This window comes from Meles meles, chromosome 3 (assembly GCF_922984935.1).
Source record: "Meles meles chromosome 3, mMelMel3.1 paternal haplotype, whole genome shotgun sequence".
Lineage (NCBI taxonomy): Eukaryota > Metazoa > Chordata > Mammalia > Carnivora > Mustelidae > Meles > Meles meles.
The window spans coordinates 34941005-34951224 of NC_060068.1; positions in this window are offsets into that span (position 1 = coordinate 34941005).

Genomic DNA, 10220 nt, shown 5'->3' on the forward strand with positions numbered 1-10220 from the left:
ATGACTCTGACTTCTCTCCTATATGACCCCTGATTATGAGCTCTTCTCTCCTAGAATTAGTGTTCCCAGAAAAATTGCTAGATGCTGAGTTAAATTTGAATTTCAGAGAAACAACAAATAACTTTTCAGTATAGAATTAGGACACACTTGGGGGCACCTCAGCTGGTTGAGCATCCAACTTTTGATTTCAACTCAAGTCATGATCTCGAGGTTGTGGGATCAAGCCCTGTGTGGGGCTCCATGCTGGACGTGGAGCCTGCTTGAGGTTCTCTTCCTCTCCCTCTGCTCCTCTCTACCACTCACTCTCACTGTATCTCTTAAAAAATACTGGGGACACATTTATACTAAAAAATTATTGTTTCTTTGGAATTCAAATTTTTTTTTAATATTTTATTTATTTGACAGAGAGAAATCACAACTAGGCAGAGAGGCAGGCAGAGAGAGAGGAGGAAGCAGGCTTCCCGTGGAGCAGAGAGCCCAATGCGGGGCTCGATCCCAGGATCCTGGGATCATGACCTGAGCCGAAGGCAGAGGCTTTAACCCACTGAGCCACCCAGGTGCCCCTGGAATTCAAATTTAACTGAGAGTCCTATGTGTTTATTTGCTAAATGTGGTAAACCGCACCCCCCCCCCCGCATCAGTATTCCACTTTTAAAGACAAGCCCATTCTCTCTGGCCCTCTTTGATGTTTGCAGGTGTTAGGGGGGAGGGAGGGAGGAAGGTTGAAAAAGGAGATTTCTCCTAATGCCCCCAGCCTCGGAGGAGGCAGACAGACCATGTGTGCACAGCGCTGGGGACAGGGAGGAATCATGAATTTGTCCTGAGGGTGGAGGTGGCTTTGGAATGCATAGAATTTCTCATCCTGTTTTTCACTGTAACTTATGTTGACTCCATTGTTATAGTGCAGTTAGTCCTTTATAGTGAAGGAGAGGAACTTGGGATGGATGTGAGTGTGTGTATTAGGAATGTGTGTGTGTGTGTGGGTGGCGGGGGATGGTGCAGTTGTGTGAGCAGAACTGACTGAACTTGCAAAGGTATGGAAGGAATGGCAGACCGTCTGTGCTTTCTGAAGGATGCTGATTAATGGGTTAGGAGGAGAAAATGATCACATTACATTGGCCACCACTCCCTTCTCCAAACACCATGTCAGCCCTTGACTCCCAGGCACTGAGCAGCCATGCATGGTCTTAGTTGATGGCTTATGCCCTACTATACATCCTTAGCCCAGGGGAACACAATATACTCCCATCAAGAGGCCATGTGGTCAGTCCCCCTGCACTTCATGACCCCACACTGTTTCTTCACTGTCTTGAGTTTAGTTGCTCCTAAGCCATATTCCCATGATTTTATATCCAAATATTTCTATGCCTACCCCAAGTCATGCAGACGTCCTAAAGGGTATTTTCTTATACTCTCCACCCTCCTACACAGAAGCTTTCACATCCATTCATGGCAAGTGGAGATGACAGACAGGGACCAGCAAGTCTTTGCCTTTCAGAATGAGATTTCCACAATGTTCTCTGTGAGGGCTCCCCCAAGGGACTAGCCTCAAATAGACATAGAAGATACACAAATACCCTGCCTCAGTGTATGGGAGGGACCACTGCCTTGGTTCAACTAAGGTTCTTTAAGTGAACACTTAGATCACTGACTTTCAACCTTTTTCTTTTTAATTCCATGCATTTTATGGCTACCAATTTCCCTCTAAGCACAGCACTAGCTATACCCCACAAGTTTTGATATTTCACACATGTATTATCATTCCATTCCAAATATTTTCTAACTCCATTGTGACTTATCTGACCTAAGAGTTATTTTAAAACATGCTATTTAATTTCTAAACATTAGGGGTTACTCTAGTTTTGAATTTTTATAGATTTCCAGCTATTTTATTGTGGTCAGAAAATGTTTTCTAGAAGATTTCAACCCTCTGAAATTTGTTGAAGTTGGCTTTATGCCTAGGATGTGGTTTTTCTAAGCATTGCACCTGTACTTGAGAAGAATTTGTAACGAAGTTGTTGGATACAGTATTCTATAAATGTCCATTGTGTCAAATTTATTATTCAAATATTTTATATCTTGATTTTTTTGTTTTCTTGTTCTATTAATGTGATAGAAAGTTGTTTTAATACCTCTCACCAATTGTAGATTTTTCTTTATTGATTTTTACCCTCCTTTTTTAAAAAAGAAAAAGCCATTTTACTATTTTGAGGCCACATTAATGGGAGCATACAAATTTTTAATTGTATTTCTTCTTGGTAACATTTTCCCTCATCTTTAGGAATTTAGAGATGTATTTCCACCATTCATTTCTGTCTCGAAACTCCCCCCACCCCTCATGTTAGTGAGCTATGTCAGCTTTTAGTTAGTGGTTGCACAATATAACTTCTTCATTTCTTTCATTTTCTATGTGTCCCCATGCCCATGGTCACCACTTGTCCAAGGCCCCAGTGACTGCAGAGATTGAGGACTGCATCTGGGGAGCTGTCCATCATAGACCAAGGATTCAGAAGCAGGCTCAAGAGCAAATACTGACGACCTTGTCACCAGTCCAGAGGGAAGATACGTCCTTGGATCCAGGATGGTGATTGTATGACAGGTGAATGTGCTGCACTCCACACCATCCTGGGGTCGGTCAGTCCTGGAGAGATGCTGAGACATGAGCAGGTCTGACCACTGGGTTTAGAAAGAACAGAGCTCTGCCTCTGTGGGCATCACAGAGGACATGCAGACCCCAGAGAAACACCAACTTGCTCCTAAGAGCTCAAGGTCATCCAGTAACCCAGAAGCAGTGATTCCCCCTCCCATGTCTCAAATTGAAAGCTTAGGTTATTGACTTGAGATCCTTCCTGTTTTCTAATATAGGCTTTTACAGCTGTATATTTGCCCTCATGTGCTATTTTAGCTGCACTCCATAAAATAGCTGATACATTGTATTTCCATTTTCATTCACTCCAAATATTTTCTAATTTCATCCATAAGTTCTTCTTTGGCTCATGAGTTATTTCAAAGTGTTTTTTTAATTTTCCAAGTATTTGGGTACTTTCCAATTTTTTCTTTCTGTTGTTGATCTAATTTAATTTTACTGTGGCCGAAAATCCCATACTTTGCACTATTTCAATCTTTTTAAATGTATCAAGATATTTTTAAGGCCTTGTATGTTGGGCAATGGTGCATATTCCACTGTTGCTGAGTGGGGTGTTGTGCAGATGACAGGTCGAGGTGGTGGATAATGTTGTGCAAGTCTCCTAGTGGCTATGGTTCACCTCTCCAAAGTCTGATCCACTCCACGCTGGTGGCTAAGGCTTTCTAAATATCCCCTTAGCTATTTGATGCTTTCAAGAGTTTTGTTTTTCTTCCTCAATCTGTTCAGTTATATTCAGTAGGATGTTTGGCCTGAATTATCCAATCTGACAATTCTGGGATGCCATTTATCAGTGTTTAATTCAGAGGTATCTATTTCTATCTGTTGGAATTGGACGAGGTATCATTTCTAATAACATGACACACTTTTAACAAAGGTTTGAGCTCAGCGGCAGAAAAGATTAGAACTCAAAGCCTTTAAATTCCTGGCAAAGTCCCCTAATATAACAGTTCCTTCCCTGTTTCTAAAACAATTGAAACCACAATGTTTATAATATAAAGGGCTATAATTCTATGTACATAGTTAGCTTTGATTTTCAGGGAAAAAATTACTGGATAGAGAAGGATAATGATATAAATCTATAACAGTTCACTTAATCAGGTTAGTATATTAGAAGTTGTCATAACCTGAAGGAGAAATTGGCAAAGCCTCCACCCTAGAGAGGTGTGTGTGTGTATATATATACACACAGAATACAGTTGATTAGTTTTGCTTTGCTGAAAACACAAAAAGTGAAGCCACATAACTGTGGTAAGATATTTGCAAATCACTTATTTGGTAAGATATTTATGGACTATATAAAAACTCTTGAGTATTGGGGCACCTGGGTGGTGCAGTCAGTTGGGGGCCTGACTCTTGGTTTCAGCTCAGGTCATGATCTGGGGGTCTTGAGATTGACCCCCACATTGGGCTCCGCACTTAGCATAGAGTCTGCTTGGGATTCTCTCTCCTTCTCCCTATACTGCTCCTGCTTGTGCTCACTCTTTCTTTAAAAATAAATAAATAAGTCTATTAAAAAAAAAACTCATGAATCTCAGCTTTAAATAAAGAAACCCCCAAAATGGGCAAATATTTGAATAGACACTTCACTAAGAAAAGATGAAAGGATGATGGCAAATAAGCATAAGAAAGATGATCAAAATTATTAGTTATTGGAGAAATGCTCCTTAAAACCACCACGAGACATTACTAACCTGTTCATATGATTAAAATGAAAACAAATAAGTAAAACCGACAAACCACCCCTGATGATACCCAGTGCTTGTAAGGGCATAGTGGAATGGAAGCCACATTCTCTGTCCCTGACAATCAAAATGGAACCACCAGTTTGACAGCCTCCTCTAAAGTTAAGCATTCACGTTCCACATGACCTAAAAATTCTGTTCTTAGGGATTTAAGCAATAAACTTTTTTAAAAAAATACACACACATACACATCAATGGAACAAAAGATCTAAGACCAAGAAGATCTAAGACAAAGATATAATATATGCATAATGGGAATACCAGAAGAGGAAAGGAAAAGATGGAAAAAAAATATTTGAAGCACTAATGGCTTCTCAATTTTCTCTTCATTATTCTCAATTTTTCAAAATCAAATGACAGACACCAAATCACAGATCAAGAAAGTTCAGAGAACAACAATAGGAACAATACCCCAAAATCTAACACCCGGGTATATCTTCTTTGAACTGAAAAAAAACAACAGAAGAGAGTAAAATCTTGACCAGCTACAGTGAGGGAGAAATCCCTTGCTTATAGAGGAAAAATAAAATTTACATCTGACTTCTCACAACAAACCATGAAAACAAGGAGTGGAGTGAAATATTTAAAGTGCTGAAAGAAAAGAAAAACCCCACCAATCTAGAACGCTGTATTCGGTAAAAGTATCCTTTAAAAGTGAAGGAGAAATACAGACTTTTGCAGACAAACATTGCGGGAATTTGTCACCAGTAGACATGTCTCACACAAAATGTTGAAAGAAGTTCTTCAGAAAGAAAGAAAATGAAAAAGGTCAGAAATTCAGATCTTCACAACAAAAAGAATAGCAGAGAATGAAGGTAAAATAAAGTCTTGTGTTTTTCCCATTCTTATTTGATCTGATAGATAACAGTGTGTCCCAAGTAATAAAGCAGCAGTGGGGTGAGAGTTTATAGCATATGGATATAAGTGATATAAGGGGCAGCAAAGTCGTAAGGGATGGGAAAGCAAGATGGAGGATACTCTGGTTTAAGTTTCCTGCACTGTGTGTGAAGCCGCAGAGTATTATTTGCAAGTGGACATACATTAGTTATAAATGGATACTGCAAACTCTAGGGAAACCACTAGAATGGTTTTAAACAAAGTATACCTGATATGCTAAGAGACGAGAGAAAATGGAATCATATAAAATGCTCAATTAAAATAAGAGAAGGCAGAAAAAGGGAAAATAAGAAATAAAGAATGTGTGCAACGAATAGCAGATTGTTACCGACATGTGGCCAGACCTAGTTATAGTGATAATCACTCTCAGTGGTGCCCCCCAAAATGCACTTCTAAATAATGCATCTGTCAAGGAAAAAGTGTCATGAAAAAAATGAAAGCATTTTTAACTAAGGGAAAATAAAATTACAACTTATCAAAATCTATGAGATGCAGTAAAAGAAGTGATCACAGGGGAAATTATAGCATGTATTAGGAAAAAAGAAAGATCTAAATCAACAATCTAAAGTTTTACCTAAGGAAACTAGAGAAAGAGAGTAATATGAGCTTAGATTGTGCAAGAAAAATAATAAAAAGTGGAACAGAAATCAATACAATTGAAAGCAGGAAATCAAAGAAAATTAGCAAAACCAAAAGCTGGTTCTTTGAAAAATATCAATAAAATTGATAAACTTGTAGCCAAGCTAACAAGAAAAAAAGAGAGAAGATCCAACATTCCTGCTCTCAGGGAAATAATGGAGGGAATATTTGAAGATACAAACTGAAGTATCTCATCACAGCGTCATTTCTTCACAAAAACAAAAATTAGGAAAATGGGGCTGTAAGCCACAGTGAGCTTCTGAGTGGATCATTTGTTACCTAAGCAAGGAAACCCATTTACTGATGGTAAGTTAATTAAATGTTTGGTCACAGCAGCCAGAGAAATATGTCCAGAGAAGATAAACTTCCTTATGTGTTCTAGTGGAAGAGCTGTTCAGAGGGTTGAGGACACTGTGAGCAGTATCAGTCATCAATTAAAGAATAAGGTCGATGATTTTAAGTGATTTCCTTTGGCTTTTGATGAGTCAGCAGATGTTAACGATTCTGCTTGGTTGGTGTTTATTTGATGAACCAATGCTGGGTTTAAAATGATGGAAGAATTAGCCTCTGTAATAGTCTGTGTGGAACAACTACAGGCAAGAATGTTCTTAAAGACATTGAAAAAAACACTCGTTCAGGATAACCCAAAGTGGAGTCACTAAGAAGTGCACCAACAGACTTGAGCATGTGAAGTGTATAAGACATGTGAAGCACAGAAAAAGTCTTAGTTGAACAAATTTACAAAGCTTGTGAAAATGTAAGGTGTCTTAAAACTGCTTATTCATGCAGGAAATGTCGGAGTCTGTCCTGTTGTATTGAGCAAGTAGTGTCAACAGTGGCCTTTACTTGCCCTTGTGGACTTAACTATTGTCAGTCTCATGTATTTTTATCTTTCAGAAATAGAAGCTGAATATCCTGACTTGCTCTGCTATGCAGCAGCTCAATGACTTATCGGTAGTAAAAGTTTTATTGCCATTTTTCAAAGTCAAGTCTGAGAATGGAATTTTCCTGAGCAAGAACAGGATTTAACCACTGTTCATAAACATGGGGTGGCTTTAGAAATTAGCTTTTGCTGCAAACTTAATAAATACTTCTTAACAAATTCAGCTGAAAATTCAAGGCAAATCAGACCTTCTATGCAAAATTTATTCTTCTGTAAAGTCATTTCAATAACAATATTTGAATCACAAGTAATGTCAAGATGCTTTATATACATGCTGCGCTAGTAAAATTCAAAACAAAAAGTGCCATCTCCATTCCCATAAATATTTTCTACAGACAGAGATTCTGAGCATAAACTTCAGTTCTAGCAGGATTTTTTGGATCTCAATGTAAGGGCAAAGGAAATTTTCATGTTCCAAAATCCATTTAACAGTATAATAAAGGAGCATCCACCTATCCTTTCATTGGAAATGATTAATCTGAAATGTAATGATACACTAATGGGAAAATATCAAAAGAACAATATCATGAAGTTTTGGTTTTTGTTTTTGTTTTGAGAGAGAGAGAGAGCAAGTGATTAAGGGGGGCGGGGCAGAGGGAAAGAGAGAGGATCTTGAAAAGGCTCCATGCCCACGCCCGGTGCAGAGCCTGACATGGGGTTTGATCTCATGACCCTGAGGTCATGAACTGAGCCCAAATCAGGAGTTGGATCCTAAACCAACAGAACCACCCAGGTGCCCCAGAATAATCTGAAGAAATTCTATAAATGACTTACAAGCAGTAAATATACTCAATTCCACTCATACGCTTACAGACTAATATCAGAATTTAACAATACCTTATCCATGTGAAAGTACATTTTCTAAAAGATTTTTTTTATTTGTTTGACAGACAGAGATCACAAGTAGGCAGACAGGCAGACAAGGGGCGGGGGGAGAAGGCTCCCAGCTGAGCAGAGAGCCCGATGCAGAGCTCGATCCCAGGACCCTGGGATCATGACCCGAGCCAAAGGCAGAGGCTTTAACCCTCTGAGCCACTGAGGCACCCCTGAAAGTACATTTTCAAAGATGAAATATTCAAAATAACATTTCAGATCAGCAGATCGGTATTATTATTAAGAGGTAACCAATGGCAGTAGATTTTTTTTTATGACTTCATTGAGACAATTCACACACCATGCACTTCACCCATTTAAAGTGTCCAACCAGATGCTTTTTTTATATTTACAGGGTTGCACAGCCATTAGCACAGTCCATTTTAGAACATCTTCATCACCCAAGAAGAAACACTATGGCCAGGAGTTCCCCTTCCCCCAACTCTCCAAGCCAGATTCTGAACATTACATATAAACAGAACTACATGAGATGTGTGGTCCTTTGCGCCTGGCTTCCTTACTTAACACAATGCTTTTGAGATTGGTCCATGTGTTTCTCAGTGCTTCATTTTGTTTCATTGCCAGATTATATTCCATTGTTTGACGCTACCACATGTATTTAGCTATTTGTCAGGTGATGACCATTGGTTTGTTTCCAGTTTTTGACTATTGTGCATAAAGCTGCTATGAGCATTCATGTACGAGTTATTATATAGATGGATGTTTTTATTTCTCCCGGGTATATACTTGGGAATGGCAGTGCTGAGTCATAGAGGAACCCTATACTTAACCTTTTTAGGAAATGACAGATTATTTTCCAAAGAGGCTGAGCTATTTTGTAATCCCACTAGTAGTGCATGAGGGTTCCAATTTTTCTATGTCCTTGTCAACCCTTTTTATCCAAGCCATCCTGATGGGTGTGAAGTGATGTCTGCCTGTGGCTTTGATTTACATTTCCTTGATGATTAATGAGGATGAGTATCTTTTCATGTGTTTCTTTTGCCATCTGTTTATCTTCTTGGAAGAAATATCTGTTCAGATCCTTTGCCCACTTTGGTTTGTCTTTTTATTACTGAGTTGTTAGTGATTCTTTATCAAGTATATGATTTACAAGATTTCTCTCCCATTCTGTGAATCGTATTTTTACTTTCTGAATGGTGGCCTTCTGTCCACAACAGTTTTTAATTTTTATGATGTCCAATTTATAGATCTTTTTTTTCTTTTCTTGTTTGTTGTTTTGGTGTCATATCTATGAAATCATTGTCTAATCCAAGGTCACAAAGATTTATGCCTAAATTTCATTCTAAGAACCTTATCATTTTAGCTTTGCCTCCTGTCTTTAATCCACTTTGAGTTTATTTTTTTATATGGTGGGGTAGGGGCCCAACTTTATTCTTTTGCATCTAGGTGTCCCAGCATCATTTTTTGAAAGACGATTTGTTTCCATTGAATTATGTTGGTGGGTCCATTTTAATCATAGGAAACACTAACTTTAAGCAAAATAGTTATACTCCCATGCCCAGAAAAGATTTCTAATCTCAGTAGTAGGCCTGTACTACAAAAAAAAATTACTCAATTGTTATATTTTAATTTTCATTGTTAAAAATGTACGGAAATTTCTTTCATGTTATATAAGTACCTACATAACATCCCTGAACTTGCCTCTTGGTCCACAAAGCCTAAAATGTTTACTAGCTACCCCTCCAAACTTGCAGACTATAGAGACATCCTATAGGTCTCTAATTAACGCATAACTTTTAAGTCATTATTGAAATATATGTCTCATGACAATTTCAGAAACAACCAATTTCAACCCTTTCAACATTCATCAATTCTTGTGATGATGTAAATGTAGTTCCTTATATCTCACCATACTGTTTTGAACCCTTGGTTGAAGAGCCATACTTGTTCCAGAGCAAGAGGACATTTCACAGGAGTAGAGCTCAGGATGAAGACACAGCTGCCATGCTTGGGACAGCTTGTCCCGCTATACTTTCTGCAGTGCTGAGATCCCAGACCCAGGCACGTACAGGTGATGCTGCCTTTCTTTTCCTCTGAAAGCAGATTCTTGCCTGGGTTTTGTCATGCTTGCTTTCACCTCTCCACTGGTTGTAGCTTGGGGCAGCTTGCCTTTGTCCTGTAGGGGCAACGTGGTGCTGACCCTAAGGAACCAACTTCCTTTCCAGAAGGAGCAGCTCTTTCCAAGATGAATATGGTTCCCCCTGACCTTCAGAGGTAGTTCAACTTCTATCCCAGTCTCAGTTTTCAGGACCTATTTCCAGTTTAAGCTCCTTCAACACCAGGGACTTCTGTTGAATATGTTGTATTTAACATATAAAGAAAGGCTTTAAAATTTCTGTCCATTCAGTGCAGGAAATGTGATTCTGTGGTTGAAGAAAGAAAGAACTAAGGAATTGGCTGGAGCAACAGAGAGCAGTACGAAGCTAGCAAAGCAAACAGGGTCACCACAAACATATGA